Source organism: Oryctolagus cuniculus, chromosome 10, assembly GCF_964237555.1.
Source record: "Oryctolagus cuniculus chromosome 10, mOryCun1.1, whole genome shotgun sequence".
Classification (NCBI taxonomy): Eukaryota; Metazoa; Chordata; class Mammalia; order Lagomorpha; family Leporidae; genus Oryctolagus; species Oryctolagus cuniculus.
The window spans coordinates 86,238,185-86,257,764 of NC_091441.1; the positions used below are offsets into that span (position 1 = coordinate 86,238,185).

General features: G+C 44.3%; 1 protein-coding gene and 1 long non-coding RNA gene across 4 annotated transcripts in view; one reads left to right on the plus strand and one right to left on the minus strand.

The window, feature by feature from the left end:
• Positions 1 to 19,580, plus strand: part of LOC127486064 (uncharacterized) — a 147,234-nt gene that overhangs the window by 101,703 nt on the left and 25,951 nt on the right. Inside the window, exons 5-7 of one of the 2 annotated variants that reach the window (XR_011379212.1) lie at positions 1,990 to 2,200; positions 9,372 to 9,474; positions 10,582 to 10,760. This is a non-coding gene — a long non-coding RNA (uncharacterized lncRNA). The remainder of the gene's footprint in view (positions 1 to 1,989; positions 2,201 to 9,371; positions 9,475 to 10,581; positions 10,761 to 19,580) is intronic. The other variant, XR_011379213.1, reaches the window with a different exon arrangement.
• SYNPR (synaptoporin) overlaps positions 1 to 19,580 on the minus strand; it is a 364,988-nt gene that overhangs the window by 91,501 nt on the left and 253,907 nt on the right. The window lies entirely within an intron of this gene.

Sequence of the window (19,580 nt, forward strand, 5' to 3'; positions counted from 1 at the left end):
ATCTTGCTTGAGATAGATGCTCCTATTCTTTCCTGGTTAAAATTTTTATTTATTTTAAAGGCAGAGAGACAGTCAAAGAAAGATCTTCCATTTGTTGGTTGACTCCCCAAATGTTTACAATAGCCAGAGCCATGCCAGGCGAAAGCCAGAACTCAGTCTGAGTCTCCCATTTAGGGGTGGCAGGGCCTAGCACTTGCTGACTCCCAGGGTGTGCATTCGTATGGAGTGGGAATTGAAAATGGAGCTGTGACTCAAATTCGGGCACTCTGATATGGAATGTGGCTGTCCCAAGTATCACCTTAACTACTGGGCCAAATGCCCCTTCCAGATTCCCATTTTTCTTATGTGAAGTCATTTAAAAAGCAGACTGTTGGGGCTGGTGCTGTGGCACAGTGGGTTAATGCCCTGGCCTGAAGCGCCAGCATCTTGTATGGGTGCTGGTTTGAGACCTGGCTGCTCCACTTCCAATCCAGCTCTCTGCTGTGGCCTGGGAAATAGAAGATGGCCCAAGTCCTTGGAGCCCTGCACCCACATGGGAGACCCAGAAGAAGCTCCTGGCTTTAGATCAGCGCAGCTTTGGCCACTGGGGCTATCTGGGGAGTGAACCAGCGAATGGAAGATCTCACTCTCTATCTCTCTCTGCCTCTCCTCTCTCTGTGTAACTCTGACTTTCAAATGAATAAATAGATCTTTTATAAAAAAAAAAAAAGCAGACTGTTTATCTCTACTATAAACATAAACCTAGTGCCACTGCCTTTAAATAAACACCTTAATAGAAGGGGAATGAAACATGATGTTTATTCATTGAATAAGTATTTACTAAACAACTAGTCTATACTAGGCAATTTGCTATGCTCTAGTTATATAGGAATGAACAAGAAAGAAAGGATCTGAGCTCTCTTTGGGCTTATCCTCTGTTAGAGGAAACAGCTAAACTATAAAGGTATAATAAATGCAATAGGGATAAATGAAACAAGGAAAAGGGATGGAGAGAAAGTGGGTGCTATTTAAATAAAGGAGTCCAGAAGGACCCCTCCAAGGAAGTGATATTGGCATGGAGATCAGAGGAACAAACCCTGTGACCCTCTGGAGGCAGAAGCCCAGAGGCCCAGGAAACAACAGGTGGTGGATCTGAGAAGGAAATACGGCTTGAGGATTCTCAGGACCTGGAAGGAGGTGAGCATGGCTGGATCAGGCTGAGTGCGGGGAGGAGCTCTAGGAAGTGAGGCAGGAGACAGAAGCAAGAACAAGAGCACAGAGGCACTGAGTCTGAGTTGACCCCTAAAAGGGACTGGCCAGTATGCTACTGCTGTTTGGGAAATGATACCATTGGTTAAATGAAGATCTCAGTGAAGTCCCTCTTTGGCCTTTTTGTAAGTAAAATTAATTGACTTGGAAAGAAGAGAGAGAGAGAGAGAGAGAGAGAGAGAGAGAGAGAGAGACAGAGAGAGAGAGAGCATGCGCATTCTTTCCTCTGCTGGTTTACTCCCCAAATGCCCATGATCCATGGGGCTGGGCCAGGCCAAAGCCAGGCAAATGGACCTCAATTTGAATCTCCCTTGTAGGTGGCAGGGAGCCAGACATTTCAGCCATCACCTATTGATTTCCAGGGTGCATACCAGCAGAAATGTGGAATCATGGAATCAGGAGTGGAGCCAGGACTCCAACCTAGGCACTGTGATATGGGATGGGGTGTCCTAAGTGATATCTTAACCATGGAGCCAAATGCCCACATCTCTTCTTTAGCCTTTTAATTAGAACGTCTTCCCTAACTCAGGTTCAAACCCTGCCAGCAAGCAGGCTTGTCTTCAAGATATGGTAGAATTTCTGGGTATATAAAGTGTTCAGTGCCAAATTTCCTGTTTGCTTCTCTAATTGGTGACCCCTATTGTAGTGTACCTGGTGTCAAGTTGACAGGTCTTAATCCCTAGAGGAATGAAGGGAGCATGTATTGCTACTGACTCCCAGTTTTTTCTCTCCTGGTTTTAGATCTGTCTAATCCATGACTCCCACCTCAGACTCAGCTCACTCTACTAGAGCAAGCAGGGGATAGAATATGATCTGCCAAGGAAATGTCCCTCTCTTCATCCTAAACCACTTGTTCCTTGCCAGGCTGTGCACTGGGAGCACCTGTGGAGCTCTGGAAGCTGACTGCAACACCCAGGCCCCACTTGAGGAGATGTTGGCTTGCTTGGTCCAGGTAAGGCCTGGCATCTGGGTTTCTACAGTTCTACAGGTGATTCTAATGCAAGCAAGGCTGAGAGCCATTGCTTGAAGGGAACCCAACATTTTTACAGGAGGAGAAATTAGGAGTTTCAATTTTGCAAGATCACATACAAACAGGTATGTTGATGTGATATATATAGGTTGGTGGGCATGGAATAGGCCATGCTGGAGGTGAGGTACACAAATCCTTGCACTGAGAGGGGGAACCACTATTTTGGTTCTCCTTGTCTCTTGCCATTGTGTATTCCAAGTTCACATAGTGGTCTTCTGTATCTATTTTATCAGATCTACCTGTGGTCACATAGACACAGCTTTCAGGTTGGAATCTGGGAGAAATTTAAGTTTCTATTTTCGAAGATTCCAATGCTAGCTACTTTTCCTGTACATGACACAGCTCCAGTCTATATTAGTGACACAGGGAGCTAAGGATGAGTTGGCTTTCTCTCTCTTTTTTTCCATTCTGATGGATTTTTGACCTCCATATCAGGAAGTTGCTAAAAGGCAGAAGAAACAAGATAGCATTGGATACTGACATTTAAAAGGCTTATGACAAACTTTCTTAAGCAGCAGCTGCTTTGGTTATTCTGAATGAGACTTGAAAAGCTTTGGAAGTGAAAAGGAAGGTGTTGTGGTTTGGATTAAGTTTGAGTGTCCCCCCAAAAGGCCCAAGTGTTTAAGACTTGCTCCCCAAAATCTTAGGTTAGTAGATAAATGTTAATGGATTAAGGGTGGAAACTTAATACAATTATGATGTCTAAAGTAAAGCCTTTGGGAAGTGGTTACATTGGATTAGGTTATTTGGGCAGAGCTACTGAATGAATCATGGTTGGTTTACATGGTGAGACTACCTAGACATGGACTACGAGTGTTTTCCCTGTCTTTCGCCACTTCCTTTTTCTCCACGTGATTGCTTCTCTGCATATGTTGCACCCTTGCCACCCTCCAGCCCCACCAGAGGGCTGAACCAATGAGGCCCACTTGATCTTGGACTGTGAACCTGCAAAACTGTAAACCTCCTTCCTTCCTAAGTGACATCTCTTAGGTATTTGGTTGTAGTAATGAAAAGTTGCCTAATACCGATGGCCTGCAGGTTGAAGGCCACATTCCTCAAGTCTGAGGATGGCTCTCTGAACCTGCTACTCAAAGGTGGGCTAGAAAGGTATAAAGGATGATAGGGTGATGATCATCAATGCACAACTTGACAGTCTGTGTTTTGGAATCTTAGGAGACAAAGATGAAGCCTATAATGCTAACTTCAAAAGCACTGCCAATTATTCTAAGTATGTGATGACACTGTCTGTGTCATCCCACCCCCTGATCTTGCCAAACTTTGTCCTTAGTAACTATGCTAAAAGATAGTGACCCAGGGGCTATGGCAGCACATTCCCCATACTCACTCCATATGCTGATTTTTTAAAGAAGATATATTGATTTGAAATGCAGAGTTAGAGAAAGGGAGAAAGAGATCTTCCATTGACTGATTCACTCCCCAAAGGGCCATAATAGCTCAGGACGTACCAGGCCAGAGGCAGGAACCTGGTCTCTAACATGGCTGGCAGAGGCCCAAGCTCTCGGGCCACCCTCTTCAGCTTTCACAGGCACATTAGCAGGGACTCAAAATGTCACTCAGATAAGATGTTGGCATTGTAGGTGGCAGCTTAACCTGCTGTGCTACAACAGCAGCACCTCATTCTATATTCTAAATCATTTACTTCTCTTTCCAGAATTACAGGTTGTTTGAGCTGGGAGATTTGAGAAATCACGCAGTACCTTACTTTTCAAATTTAAGTGTTGAGATGATTTCTCAGTGGTATTCTTCTACCTTTTGTTTTTTGTATTAATTTTTTACTGACAGGGAATAATAATTACTTTTCACTTACAAAAGTGATATGAAACTTCCTTCCACAGTGAATTAAGTTCAAAATAAGATAGTTTTTATCGATATGAAGTACATATCAAGAAGGCAAGGTGCATAAGGATATGCTAAATTAGGGATGTGAGAGAAGATGGACAGTTGTATAGGAGTGTAGCCCTGCACCAATCTCTCATTTGACAGCTGAGGGACCTGAAAGTGACACTGCCCAGTATGAGGCACATTCCTGCTCATGCCTTTTCTCCTGGTTTTTCACTCTACGTGCTGTCCCTCTAAGAGGACCATAAAGCAGCTAACAGTCCATTACAGACTGACCTGAGATCATAGTGAGCAGATGTATGCACATCTCCCATATATATGTGTTATTAGCATTTTTCTTTTTATTCTCAGACTCTCTGCTACATGCAAAACAAGCAAGCACCAGCTCTGACAAAGGGCCTCCTCTCTGCAGGGCAGGCCACCCCAGAAAGCATCACGCTGAACACCAGGCAGAGCTGACCCAGGCAGACTGTCACTGGCCCCAGCCAGGGCTCTGGCAGTTACTGCCTTCTGTGGTTGGGGGCAAAAGAAAACAGTAGTTTCTGGTATTTGGGGAGGGGGCAGGAAGGGAGAGGAGGGAGGGAAGAGATAGAGAGAATGAACTAACAGGGTCTGTGGTCTCTTGGAGGGATGTGGCCAGCCCTCGGTGACCATGCCTGGAGGACCCAGGAATCGTCCCTTCACTTACTCTTCCCAACTCACAGCTCCTGCCAGTGCTTCCCATTCACCAGAGACAACAGGAAGCCAGGCAGAAAGGCCTCCTGAGGCACAGTGAAGGGTGTTGCTGGGTGACGAGGTACGTGGAGGGGCCAAAAGCAGGCAGCTAGCATGCTTCCTTCTTCCTTCCGCTTCCTTGGCTCACATGTGGTGTGGTCGGGAAGGTGGGATTTTCACAGTACCGTGCTGTCCTTGGGAGCATGAGTGCAGGCCCCATGTGACTACTGTTTCTCCTGCCTCTCTCTCTCTCTCTTTTTTTTTTTTTTTTTTGACAGGCAGAGTGGACAGTGAGAGAGAGAGACAGAGAGAAAGGTCTTCCTTTGCCGTTGGTTCACCCTCCAATGGCCGCCGCGGCCGGTGTGCTGTGGCCGGCGCACCGCGCTGATCCGATGGTAGGAGCCAGGAGCCAGGTACTTATCCTGGTCTCCCAAGGATAATAATCAGCACTTGGGGCATCCTCCACTGCACTCCCGGGCTGAGCCCTCTTCGGTGTCTCTCTTAGAAACTGACTCCAAATCCAAAGCATTACTTTCTAGACTCTTCTGTCAGCCTTCTTTGCCCCAGCCCATAATACATTTTCCCACATAGCTGCTAGAGTTAACTTTTATTTTTTTAAAGATTGATTTATTTCTATGAAAGACACAGCGAGAGAGACGGATAACTTCCATCTACTTGTCCGCTCTCCAAATGGCAGGGCCAGGCTGAAGGAAGGAGTCTGAAGCTTCATTTGGGTCTCCCACATCAGTGCAGGGGCCCAGGCACTTGAGTCATCTTTCATGTCTGTCTCAGGTCATTAGCAGGGAAATGGATCAGAAGTGGAGTAGCTGAGACTCCAACCAATGCCCCCAGGGGATGCCTGTATCACTGGTGGCAACTTAATCTGCTGTATCATCATGCCGGCCCCTAGAGTTATCTTTTAAAATACCTTTCACATAAATAAAAATGAAAATAGGCCGGCGCTGCAGCTCACTTTGCTAATCCTCCGCCTGCGGCGCTGGTACCCTGGGTTCTAGTCCCAGTTGGAGCGTCGGATTCTGTCCCGGTTGCTCCTCTTCCAGTCCAGCTCTCTGCTGTGGCCCGGGAAGGCAGTGGAGGATGGCCCAAGTGCTTGGACCCTGCACCCGCATGGGAGACCAGGAGGAAGCACCTGGCTCCTGGCTTCGGATCGGGGCAGCGTCGGTCGTAGCGGCTATTTGGGGAGTGAACCAATGGAAGGAATATCTTTCTCTCTGTCTCTCTCTCTCTCTAACTCTGCCTGTCAAAATAAATAAATAAATAAATAAATAAATTTTAAGAATAAAAACGAAATGACAGACTCTGGGTTTACATTCAATGATGAAAAACCAGTGAGATGTATTGGAGGAACTGGGAAGGAAGGACAGTGAGAAAAGAAGTGAAAGATGTTCACTGATTCATTCCCTGTTTATTCTTTAGTGAATGAGGGTTTTTTCTTGATTAAAGTGAGTCTCTTTCCTCAGCTCTCTGGAATTCTAATCTTCGTTCCAGATGTGCTCAGCATAGCTAGGATGCCTTCACCCTTCCTGCTCAGCATATCCTAGTCCTCATACTAGTTCTGCATGTATTTCAGGCAGTTCGACTGTTACAGGAAGCTGTTCAGGATCTCTCCAGATGGAAGTAATCTCTTGCCTCTGTAAACCACCACAGCCCATGACCGTCACCTGTCTGGTGGATGTAGCTCTGTTCATCTTTCAGTCTGTCAGTCCCTTTCCCACCGCTGCCCCACTATGTGTAATTTAATTTACTTGGAAGTCCCTTTATTCTTTGCTCAGTGTGAGCCCTGCAGTTTGCAGGAAAGCAGGGCTCACACAATATTTATTGAAGACACAGTTGTGTGCATTCAACTAATTTCCACAAGAACAACATAAAGCAAAAACCCTAAGGACACATGAACCTTGTTCATGCAGCGAACCAAAACACATTGGCTTTCTTGCCTCTGCATGTATTTTTTAATTTTCCATAATGGTCTGTGATCGTTCACTCATCAACTGAAGTAAAACAGTTTAGGGAAAGCCAACTCATATATTGACAAGGAATGATAAGCACAGCCAGAAATGGAGACTACAAGGAAATGAAATGTCATCATTCTAACCTACTTGATCAGGCACTTGGGAGCAGGGTGGAAGATAAGAGCAATAGGTGGAAGAAGAGAAAAAGGGAAGAAAGGAAGATTATTGTTGGCTACAGGGTGGATATGCTAGCTGCCGGTCAGTGGGGAGTAAAAACACATTCTCCAGGGCTAGCTTGGCTACTCCCATGCTTGCGCACTCTTCTAAAAGAGTTACCCTCATAGGGAGGGACCCTACCATTTATTGGTTCTCAAAACCTATCTTATTTAAGCCTACTCCTAACCTGAAGAATGGATAGCATCACGCTACTTTCATAAATGTTGAAACTGACCTACAGTTCTGCAGGCACCAAGGTGTTGTGAGAGAGGGTACTGGCTCTGGAGCTTTGGATGGACTGAGATCTATTTCTGGCTCCCCATGCCCCTCTTATCTGCTGAGCATGTGGCTCATGCTCCTGAGCTTTGTTAGCCAATGGTAATAAATAATTCCTTCTTTGGAAGGTTGTTGTGAGTGTGGGCACTTAGAACAGTGTCAAGGATGCCATCAATGTTAACTGAATAGTTAGAGAGGTTGGGTAACTTGCCCAAGGCTGGCACATGGTAGATCTATGATACGAATTTAGGTGTGTTGAAGAGGAAATGTTAAACAGTGGAGGTCTAAAGCAGTCAGCAGTGTGATTGAAGGGAGAGAAATCACTCTAATTTGACTCTCACATCCACACCAGCATCACTGGATATGCAGATAATTTCCTCAGCTTCTTTTCTGAACAAGCAGACTCCTGGGCTTGGGACACAATGAGATCTCCCCCGAAACAAGGCTATAGGGAAAGGGGTCAAATGTGCACTCTATGGAATATTTGGAATCAAAAATTCAGAAAAATAAAAGCTTGACATGAGTACCATCATCCTGAAAAAAAATCTTACAGATGACAGAAAATTTGTAAAGTGGGGCTGGCACTGTGGTGCAGTGGGTTAAAGCCCCAGCCTGCAGTGCTGGCATCCCATATGGGCGCCAGTTCGCATCCCGGCTGCTCCACTTCCAATCCAGCTTTCTGCTTTACCCTGTGAAGGCAGTAGAAGATGTCCCAAGTGCTTGGGCCCCTGCACCTGTGTGGGAAACCCAGAATAAGCTCCTGGCTTTGGATTGGCACAGCTCTGGCTGTTGTGGTCATTTGGGGAATGAACCAGCGGAATGGAAGGTGTCTCTTTCTCTGGCTCTAAAATGGAAGAAGGTATGTCTCCTGCTAAGTTTCTACTCATCACCCCACTCCTCATCGCCAACTGTTTTAGAGACAAAGGACAAAGGGTATATATCTGATCTGGTTTTGTTGTAGTGTTTGTCACTGTCACTGTCACAGAATCTCCCTAAACTCTGACATATCCTGGATTCATGCTGTATACATGAAATCAGTCTACCCAGAGGTTTCCCTTATGATGTTTAGTCTTCTACCACCACCAACCTTCACCAGGAAATCATTCCATCCAGTATGTGCATTTATGGCATGTTTGTCACACCATGTTATAATTCTTCTTTGCCTATTGGTCTTCCTTTTGACATCATGAGTTCCCAAGGGCAGAAAATGCATCTGATAAATCTCTAGATTTTTGGTCAGGTACACCAACTGGAGCCCTGACATGCTGTGACTTCTCTCCCTTCTGACCTATGGCAGATAAATGAAGGCACATCTTCTGAAGTTGTCTGCCTGTGCTTAGAACCCCCATACAGTATTGTTCCTGACTTCTCTACAGTCCTTGGTATGTAAATAGAAGCACTCTAGTTCACTCTTTGATTTGTGAAACAACTAGTTCTAGCAGTTTCAGAGTTCTTGAGAATTTCAGTCAATAACACACAAAGATCAGTTAGAGGCCACAGTTTATGTTCCTTTTGAGGTGGAATGTTAACTTCCCCCAAGAGCAGGTCTGGCTTTTACAAACAGAGTTTTGCAAGACACCTTACATGACATCCAATATACAACACTATTCAAAGGCTTCATGAATATATATTAAAATTTTAGCTAAAGAGAACTAAGAATACTTTAATACATCAAAGATTTTAATGAAAACAAGAAAAGTTGCTTTCTAATACTTGGAAAGGCAAATGCTCACCAAATTGATGTTAAAAAAGAAGGAAATTTCTGACAGAAGATAAATAGAGCCAAGTTAGATCCCAATCATTCACTGCCTTTGGAACTGTGCTCTGAGAAGATACACTGCATAACAGAGTTACAGAGGGGGAGGAAAGGCCATTGTCTTTGTCTCAGGCAGACATGGGTTTGAATCTAGGCTCTGCTGTGCCTCAGATACTTGAAGGCTTTATTTGCTGAACTACAAAATCCAGGAAAAAATCCCACCTAATTTACAAGGTTGTTAAGAGGATATAATGGCTATCATTCTATAGATACTCATTAAAATTATTTCTTCTTGCTTTAGAATTTTCCTTCCGATGTGGTGTAACACCATAGTGACTGTTTCTGGTGCAGTTCTTTAAACATGAAGAAGAGAATTTGACCCAAATACAGCTGATATGTCAGAGGTACAAGACCTCACTGATTAAAAAGAAGCCCTTGAACATTATTTAGAATCACTCAAACAGTCTGAGCCCAAAAGAAGACCAATCTAGTGTTATCTGCCCAAGATGACCAGAGACAAAGAGAGATTCCCATGGAATGTCCTTTGCATGTGAAAACCAAGACAGGAAGAATGAGTTAGTACAGTCTTTGGGTGTCTTTCTGAATATCAATGCTCATGTTTTGAACTGGCAAATCTAACTTGACACATTTTTCTTGAAAAGCTATTTCTTTTCTTTTCTTTTGACAGGCAGAGTGGAACAGAGTGGACAGTGAGAGAGAGAGAGAGACAGAGAGAAAGGTCTTCCTTTTCCGTTGGTTCACCCTCCAATGGCCACTGCGGCCGGCGCACCACGCTGATCCGAAGCTAGGAGCCAGGTGCTTCTCCTGGTCTCCCATGGGGTGCAGGGCTCAAGCACTTGGGCTATCCTCCACTGCACTCCCTGGCCACAGCAGAGAGCTGGCCTGGAAGAGGGGCACCCGGGACAGAATCCGGCACCCTGACCAGGACTAGAACCGGGTGTGCCGGCGCCACAGGGGGAGGATTAGCCTATTGAGCTGCGGCGCTGGCCGAAAAACTATTTCTTAAAAAGATCATGCCTCTGCATAAAGGATGTTGATTGTAGTGGCATTTATATTCGTCTAATTAATTGCTTAACATGTCATTGATGGGAAATTAACTAATTGTACACCACCCAAGAACTGGTTAAGCAGTTAAGATCTGTCAGTGTAAGAAGGGACATTATAGTTGTGGTGATGCCAGAAAAATGTCAACTAACTGTCCACAATGCATGGCATTCACAATAGAAAACATGATGTGGTTGGCTTTTATTTTTGATGTTAAAAATTAATATGAATATACTTTATATAAATGTACACATACACTCAAAATTTGGAAGGTAGAAACACATGATTTGTCTATTCATCTTTGTGCTTCTCTGAACTAGTCAAATTCTCTATAGTGATTTTGTGTTGGTTTAATAATAACAACAGCAATCAGTAAAAAAAAAATCAGACGCTGATCTTTCACAATACCCATTATCAATGTTTCACCTTCTCTTCTCTTTTCCCAGGACAAATGCACTTGGATATGCCTCCATTTCCATTAACAGGCAACTTGGGGGAAAGAACTCAGCTATACTTCGATTTTTCCACTTAAAGAAAGATGGTTTTCATTATTCATACCCAGCTGACGAGGAGAGAGAAAAGAATAAGCGAGAAGATGCTGCTTGGAGTGAGGGGAGGCTTTAAGGTAATAATTATAACAATTTCACTTAGCACTGGGGCAGCACCTAGCATATTCTAAGCTGTCTCAGACACTGTCTAATTAAGCAAAGGGAGGAGGACAATGACAAGAGTGAGAGATTTAATCTAAGAAGCATGAGGGGGCCTTAAGATACCGAGGAGATGAAAACAACAAAGGGGTGTAGCAAGAGCAGCAGGGTGAGAATTTCAGAGAAAAGTCTGAAATATCATAAGCTCACAGAGGAGGGCCAAAAGCAAAAAATGTAAATTAAGAAGATACAGAAAGGAGGAAAAAGACTGATGGAACTGGGAGAAATGGAGGAAGGGAAAGTTTAACATTATTTAATATTGTTTTTAGAATCTGATGTCATTAACCTATTCAATCATGCTTCGTAAATTTCTGAATGTGGAATAATTCCTGTGACTCTGGAACTCACATAATCCCAGAGGCCTTGAACATTGGGCCTGCCACTCAGAATTACTGGCAACATTAATCTCTGTAAGAGAGAGAATGCATTAAACATACATCACAGATGTTCTTGGGGGAAGCCTTAGAAGGCTGCCAAACTCCTGCCCCCGATCCAATTTAAATGCACTGAGAAAACAAGTAGAGCAGAGGCCATCAAAAGAGCAAGGCTTAGGCACCTTAAGAGGAGGTTATTCAGCAGAAGTTGAGAGAAAAAGCTAAGATAAAGAATGCTAATTTAGGAACCTCCAGTTCTTGGTTGAGCTCATCCTTGGAAACACTGATCAAATCCTGCACTCCATTACTTGCCCCAAATTACCTCATTCTACAAAATATTTTAATTTTTCTCATTTAGTAAGACAATAATATGTTGCCTTGAAGTGCTTCCTATAGCAGAAAGTAGAGAAGTGATATTTGCAATGGGCATGGAAGGATTAGTGCCAATCTGTCTGGATGAGGGAGGAGAATTCCAGGAGAGGTCATGGAAGTAGCCAACATGAAAACCACAGATGGGATGTATTCTCTATGCAAGCTAGTAAATAGGGGGACATTTCTTAGTGTTGCTCCACTTTCTACAACCATCCATGAAATGCTCTGTCCCCTTCACCAGGTTTGAACAGGTGCAGCTGGCCTAGCAATGTGACTTCATGGGTTCAGCTGCTGCTTGGGATACCTGTATCCCATATTGGAGGTCCTGGTTCCAGACCCAGCTACTCTGCAATCCTTATCCAGCTTCCTGCTAGTGCTTCCTGAGTGGCAGCAGATGCTGGCTCAAGTACTTATATCCCTGCCACCCAAGTGAAACACCTGGATGGAGTTCCTAGCTCCTGGCCTTGGTCTCACCCAGCCCTGGCTGTTCAGGGCATTTGGGGTATGAGCCAGCAGATGAAAGATCTCTCTCTGCTTTTCAAATCAATCAATCTTAAAAGAAAAATAAAGATTTATAATGATGCACTGCACATCCTGAAAATAGGCATTGCAATGCTTGCTTCCTCCCCTCCCCGCCCCCCAAAAAACATTCAAACTTGAAATGAAAATCCAGCTACCAAACATAAGTTTTCTGGCCCACTGGTGCTTTGCACCTGTGAGAAGCCAGATAGGGAGTAATCCAAAGTCAGCTCTGGGTTTTGATTATATCTGTATGCCATATTGAAAAACTGAGTGCTCTATAGAACAAAAGGAATCAAAGAAGGAGACACCTAGCTATCTGCTTCAGATATTACTCACTGCATTTCTGATAGTTGACTTGAAACAGTGGTAGAGGGGGAGGTTAGAGTGGGGAAATGACTACCTTAAGCCACTGGAGACAACCCCGGATATGTTATGAATGTTTACGGCAGGGTTTATGAATTAAATATAAATGGCTTAATTTTAGAAGATGTCCTGCTGGCTCCCAGCACTTCCTCATTTGTCATAATTATAATCTACTTTATTTCTCCTTCCTTCCTCTATCCCTTCACTCTTTTTTCTTTCTTTCCTGTATTTTCCTTCCTTCCACTGGAATACCATACAGTTATCAAAATTAAGACAGTTAAGTTACAGAACAAAATACATGTTATAAAGCCACTTTAAAAATCAATAAATAACAAACAGCCTGTGTGTGTAGCACTTTTATCTGCCCCACAAGATCTTTCCTTTGGAAAATTCCCCCTTCCTTTGAAAGTTATGTGATTCCCGGGGAGGGGGATGGCTGTTAAACAAAGTCTCTTGCTCCCCTTCTCCTGCCATAAGGGGTATTCAGATCCAGACAGTGAGGGTTCTGTTTTGCTAACCATGAAGACTGTTGGTTGGAAACTAACACAGGCTAATCAGAATCTTTCCACAGGTTTTGGTTTATTTACATTTTTATTTGACAGGCAGAGAGAGAGAGAGAGAGAGCGCGCGCGCACGCACTCATTTGCTGGTTCTCTCCCTATCTGCCTTCAGTGACCAGTGCTGTGGTAGCAGAAGTAAGGAACTGGGAACTTAATCCAGGTCTCCCAAATGAATTGCATTGACCTACCTATGTCAGCATTGCCTGCCTACTGCTTTGCAGCATCTGCATGAGTGTCGCTCCCCCATTCACGGAGGAACGACACTAGACCCTGCGCTGTTCTTTTGTCTGCTTGGCCCTTCCCGGGTTTGCTGCTGGTCCTTCCTGGGTTGGCTGCCGATCCCTCCGATCCCTCCACCTCTGTGGAGGGGCGGCTCCCCCTGACACTTTCCCCACTTCCGCGGGAGAGCGGCACACCGCCGGCCGGCTCTCTCGGGGGCTGCTCAGATGTTATCCAGATGTTCCCGGTGCATGTTGTCTCTCTCCTCCTTTATAGTCCTCTTCCACCAATCCCAACTCTGCTACCCACACGCCGAGCACGCTGCTCTCCTCCAATCAGGAGCAGCTCCTGCAGTTTATTGGTCGAACTGGAGGCAGCTGCGTAGAAGCTGTTTACTCCTCTCCCAGCGCCATATTGTGGGAGAGCAGATGCATAGAGTAAGTCTTAATTCCAGTAACTTAGTCTAGTCCGAGTTGCTCCCCACACATGAGCAGGAAATTGGAGTCAGGCCAAATACAGGGCATGAGTGTGAGTGTTCCAATCAGCATGTTGCCTGCGAGGTCAGACACCTGTCCCCCAACGGTTTTGAGAGTTTAGATTTTGAAGAGAAAAAGATGTTGCTTTTTGAGCCCTGTATGAGTTTCCTTTGGTTGTTAGAGCAAATTACGACAACCTTAGTAGCTGAAGAACACCAACGAGTTACCTTACAGTTTGGTAGGCCAGAAATGGGCCAGAGGTCTCAAGTGCCAAAAGACTGAGCTCCCTCCCTGAGCATCTGGGGACAATGCATTTCCTTGGCTGTTCCAGCCTCCAGAGGCCACTCATACCCCATGACAATTGGCCCCTTCCTCCATCTTGAAATTCAGCAATAAGTGGCTGTGTCTGTCTCTCATGTTATCTCTTTGACTTTGCTTCCTTTATCCCATCTCTCTGCCTACCTCTAACTCTTCTTCCTCCTGCTTTCATTTCCAAAGCTTCTTTGACTGCTTGGGGGCTCCCCACAAACACAGGACCACCTCTCTATGTTAAGGTCATTTTGTTAACAACTTTAACTCTATTTTATTAACCATCTCAATTCTCTTCTGCCATGTCGAGCAATGTATTTTTGGTTTCTGGAGACGGGGATGTGGACTTCCTCGTGTATGTGTATTGGGGGGATTTTATTATTGTCTTAAGTTTGGAGTTGGGGACCGGAGCTGTGGCTCATTACGTTAATCCTCCACCTGCAGCACTGGGATTCCATATGGGTGCTGATTCCAATCCAGCTCTCTGCTATGGCCTGGGAAAGCAGTGGAAGATGGCCCAAGTCCTTGGGCCCCTGTACCTGCATGGGAGACCCTGAAAAAAGCTCCTGGCTTTAGATAGGTGCAGCTCCGGCAGTTGTAGCCAGCTGGGGAGTGAACCAGCGATGGAAGATCTCTCTGTCTCTGTCTCTGCCTCCCTACCTCTCAAGTAAAATAAATATTTCTTAAAAAGTGAATCCAAGGTTGTACATACCTAACTTCCTGAACACATCAAGAAAAATGAGGTAGAGACATAGAAAACAGATGTGCCAAGAGAGAGGTAGGGAGAGAAACTGCCCTGCTGCAAACCCTGCATCCAGCCATTGCCGACACTAATACACGTCACTTTAATATAAGCCAAAATGTCCTTCCCATTCGTTCAAACAAATTCTGAACTGCAGTTCTCTCATTTGTAACGTAAAAAATCCTAATTACTCACATGTGTATATGTGTCTGCAGATATGTAGTCATATATGTTGACACAGGTCTAGAGAAAAGTAGAAAGAATAGTAGGAAATAGAACTGGGAGGCTTGTACAGGGTAACTTAAATTTCTGACTTAATGTATTTGTATTATTTGACTATTTTTCTATGGGCATGTATTATTTCTATAATATTCAAGAAGATAAAATAAGAGACTACAGCATAAAAACTAAGTTCCCTTAGGGCTCCAAGGTCTAGATGAAAAGCAGAAAACCCATACATTTCTCTGTAACTTGGTGCTTTTAAATAGTATACATATTCACACAAGAGCAAATAATTACAAGTTGCTTCCCAGGCCCTGATAACGTGCTTTCTTCTTCTAGAAAAGCTATTTAGATGGGGCCACGATGATAAAAGGTCCATGTTCAGAGACAAACAAAGGACCTGCTGGCTCATCTTTGTGGGCCCCACATAGGCCTGTCCAGGGCCACACAGCAAGCCCTGAAAGTACAAGTTTGTCCTAGTTCTGCTTTCTTACCTCCTTGGACTATAAATACGCATATCACAGGGATCTAAGTTCAAAGAAAAGCAGCAGAGACAAATGCCTCCATTCCCCTTGGCAAAACAAAGACACAAAAGCAAGCCTCCACTCCAGATGCATTAAAACAGGAGAATAGAGGAATTGTTAAAAAGTCCCAATTAAGAGATCTGAAGAATCCTCTTGCTGGACTGGGCACAGTGGGATGCAGGATGCTGGATCTGAATTCCTCGTCTTCTTTCTTACAAGACCTGCTACACAGAAAACCCACAGACTCACACAGGTATCTCAGCCCCTTCCTTGCAGGGGCCCCTATGACTATCCCCAACCCCCCTGCCTGTAAGCAGGAGCTTTCCATGGAGCCCTTCCTGGTGCTAAGTTTCATGATTCCCCATACTCAAAGGGCGTAAGCACCACTCAAGAATCTGATTCCACAGCCAGAATGTCAGGCTCATCTCTCACAGGTTCACCATCAGGAGCTGTGGGGCTGAGACCAGGAATCTACATTCCAACAAGCACTGCCATATAGTCAGACGCAGGACTACCATCACAGAACAGATCACACACACACAGCACACACTTCCTGGTGTCACTGGCTGCTCTGTCACTTCTCTGAACCCTCTCGGACTCTGATGAGCACAACTTCCCCAGATTCTCAGTACAAAAAGGACTGAAATAAGGAGCTATTTACATGAGTAACTATTCTTCACCAGATCTTTAAAAAGACACCAAGGAGCTCACAGACTATTAACATGAGACTAAATAAAGTCATAGTCCTCCAGAGAGCAATAATGAACTTTTCATATGTTAAATTCACCCCTCTGTTGATAGATATTCAAATTATACAAGGACTCAAACTTTATTGATCAAAGCTTTCTGGATTCATGTCAAAGACTTTCAGTGGGCTGCCTAACTTAGGAACCCTCTCATTTCTGCACAGGTATCCCTGTCTGCACAAGGTAGCTTGCTCACTTGTCTGCTTTGTTTAGCTGGAGGCCTTGTGGTGCTCAATGCTATCACCCCCTGTAACCCAGCCATTAAGAAAACAGGGGTCTAGTGCAGTTGTCCATGGCAGAGCAGGATTTGACTCCATTTAGTAGCAAGTAAGTAAAAAGCAGAGGACTGTTTTTAATCTCCACTCAAAAATGTGTGTTGAAATCCAAGACTGGAGAGAAGCACAAGGCAGCAATGGTGACCTGGCTTTGAACTAAGGTCCTGCCTCTGTCAGCAACCGAATTTGCAAAAATTTACCTAGCTAGTGGAGGCCCACCCACCTCGGCCACCCGGCATGGCGGCACAGAATCCTTTTAAATTAATTGCTGATCCCCCTTAATTTATTCTGTGTCTCCCCATCCATTGGCACATACACCATCAACCCCACCCTTATTTATTTATTTAATTCATTTGAAAAACAGAGTGAGAGAGCTTCCATCCACTGGTTTACTTGCCAAATGTCTGCAAGAGCTGGAGCTAAGTCAGGCTGAAACCAGGAGTCAGGAACTCAAGTTGGGTGTCCTGTGCAGGTGGTAGGGGGCCAAGTTCTTGAGCCATTACCTACTGTTTCCTACAGTGTCCATCAGTGGAAAACAGAAGGAGAAACAGGACTCGAACCAGGCACTCTGATGTGGGGTGCAGGCACCACAAGGGGCATCTGAACTGCTATGCCAAACACCTACCCTCATCCCCTTGTAAATGTAGGCTGTGTTTAGAGGGCAAAGAATAATCTTTGCCAAATGTTCAGCAAAAAGAGGAAGGGGAGAGAACAAGCAAGGAAGAAAGAATAAAAGACAGGGAGGCAAGGAGAAAGCAAATTCTGTCTTCCATGAAAAATTAAATGAGATGGCCCATGTTTAAACTACTGCATAAGGCAGTCTTTTATTACGAATTCTCAGCTTTCAGTAATAAAAGCTTTCTAGAAAGGATGGTTTCATGCTAAGTTTTTTGTTTCCGATTATATTGTAAACTTTAAAAATACAGCCTTTTTACTGTGTGCTAAAAATGACCTTTCTCAGGAATATTAATTAGTGGGAGCTTAAACTTTATCATTAATTTTTATTATCATTTCTTAATAAATTGACAGTTATTCTTTGGTATCATAACTGAAGGGACTGGGGCCATAGAGGGGCGGAGCCAAGATGGCGGAATAGTGAGGGCGCGCACCGATAGTCCGGGAAAATTTAGTTTAATAAAAGGGGAGTTACGGTAGCCGCAGAAAAAAGAACCAGGAAAAAATTGCACGGGAATCGTGAATCGGAGGACCTACTGGGAGAACAAGGTCGCCCACCGCGCGGAAGCCAAGTCGCGGGACGGAGCCGCAGAAGCCCCAGTGCTCCAAGGGGAGTGCATGCCACACAGACAACAGCGGGGAGACTTGGGACGCTCCACACATCGGCGCTGGAAGGGGAGGTGAGCTCAATAACCCGAGACATTGGTGGGGAAACGGGGGTCAGAATCTAGAGGGGGGCCGGAAAGTGCAGCAAACTCACTACCGGAAAGAAGGAAAAAAAAAGCTTCGGGGTTTCTCTTCCCCCTAACCTTGCAAAGGTTACAAGGCTGCAAGGCTAGAATTCCCAAGAGACAAAGAGCAGGCCTGCGCTCTGGATTTACATATCAATGGGGGAGAGCTAAGCAACTGAGTCACTACAATTCAGTAGCCTAGGCAACCCAGTGGGAGTCCAGAGGAGCCAAAGACTGGAAGCTAAATACCATCAATTCTGCACAGCCTTGCCCTGCGGTGTTACTTACCCCCTGAATAAATAAAATAAATAAATAAATAAAAAGAGAGAGATTTACCACGCATAACCTGAGGGTGTCACCTTTGCACACCCTTAACCTGGAAGAACCAGGCAGAGCTCTCAGGCCCCACCCATCTCAAGCCTCCAAGGCTCCTCCAACAGCAGGCAGTCCACTTAACACGGACACAGTATAAATAAAAAAAAAAAAAGAAAGAAAAAAAAAAAACGCACAGTGACGCAAGAAGAATTAACTATGCCGAGTAACAAACACAGAAATAGAGGGAGCAAGATCAACGATGACACTATGATGCCTCCAAATAAGCAAAACACCCCAAGCCAAGAGTATGAAGATGATGAGATAGAAGAAATGCAAGATACGGATTTCAAAAAATTTATGATAAGAACATTTAGAAGTTTTCAAAAGCAAATCCTTGAACTACAGAAATCCTTAATGGACAAGATTGAAAATCTCTCTCGTGAAAACGAAATTTTAAGGAAGAGTCAAAATGAAACTCAGAAACTAGTAGAACAGGAAAGTGTTATAGTGAAGAGAAATCAAAATGAAATGAAGAGCTCAATAGATCAAATGACAAACACATTAGAAAGCCTTAAAAACAGAATGGGTGAAGCAGAAGAGAGAATATCGGACTTAGAAGATAGAGCACAGGAAAACATACAGTCAAACCAAAGAAAAGAAGAGGAAATTAGAAACCTAAAAAATATTGTTGGGAATCTACAGGATACTATCAAAAAAACCAACATTCGAGTTCTAGGAGTTCCTGAAGGCATGGAGAGAGAGAAAGGATTGGAAGGCCTTTTTAGTGAGATACTAGCAGAGAACTTTCCAGGTTTGGAGAAGGACAGAGATATCCTAGTACAGGAAGCTCATAGAACCCCCAATAAACATGACCAAAAGAGATCCTCACCACGACACGTGGTAATTAAACTTACCACAGTGAAACATAAAGAAAAGATCCTAAAATGTGCAAGAGAGAAACGTCAGATTACTCTCAGAGGATCTCCAATCAGACTCACAGCTGACTTCTCATCAGAAACCCTACAAGCTAGGAGGGAATGGCGAGACATAGCACAGGTGCTAAGAGAGAAAAATTGCCAGCCCAGAATATTATATCCTGCCAAGCTCTCATTTGTGAATGAAGGTGAAATAAAGACCTTTCATAGCAAACAGAAATTGAAAGACTTTGTGGCCACTCGTCCGGCCCTGCAAAAGATACTTAAAGATGTGCTACACTCAGAAACACAGAAACACGGCCATCAATATGAAAGAAGGGAAAGGAAGAACACCTACCAGTAAAAGAGCATGGGAAGCTCAAAGCATATACTAGAAAA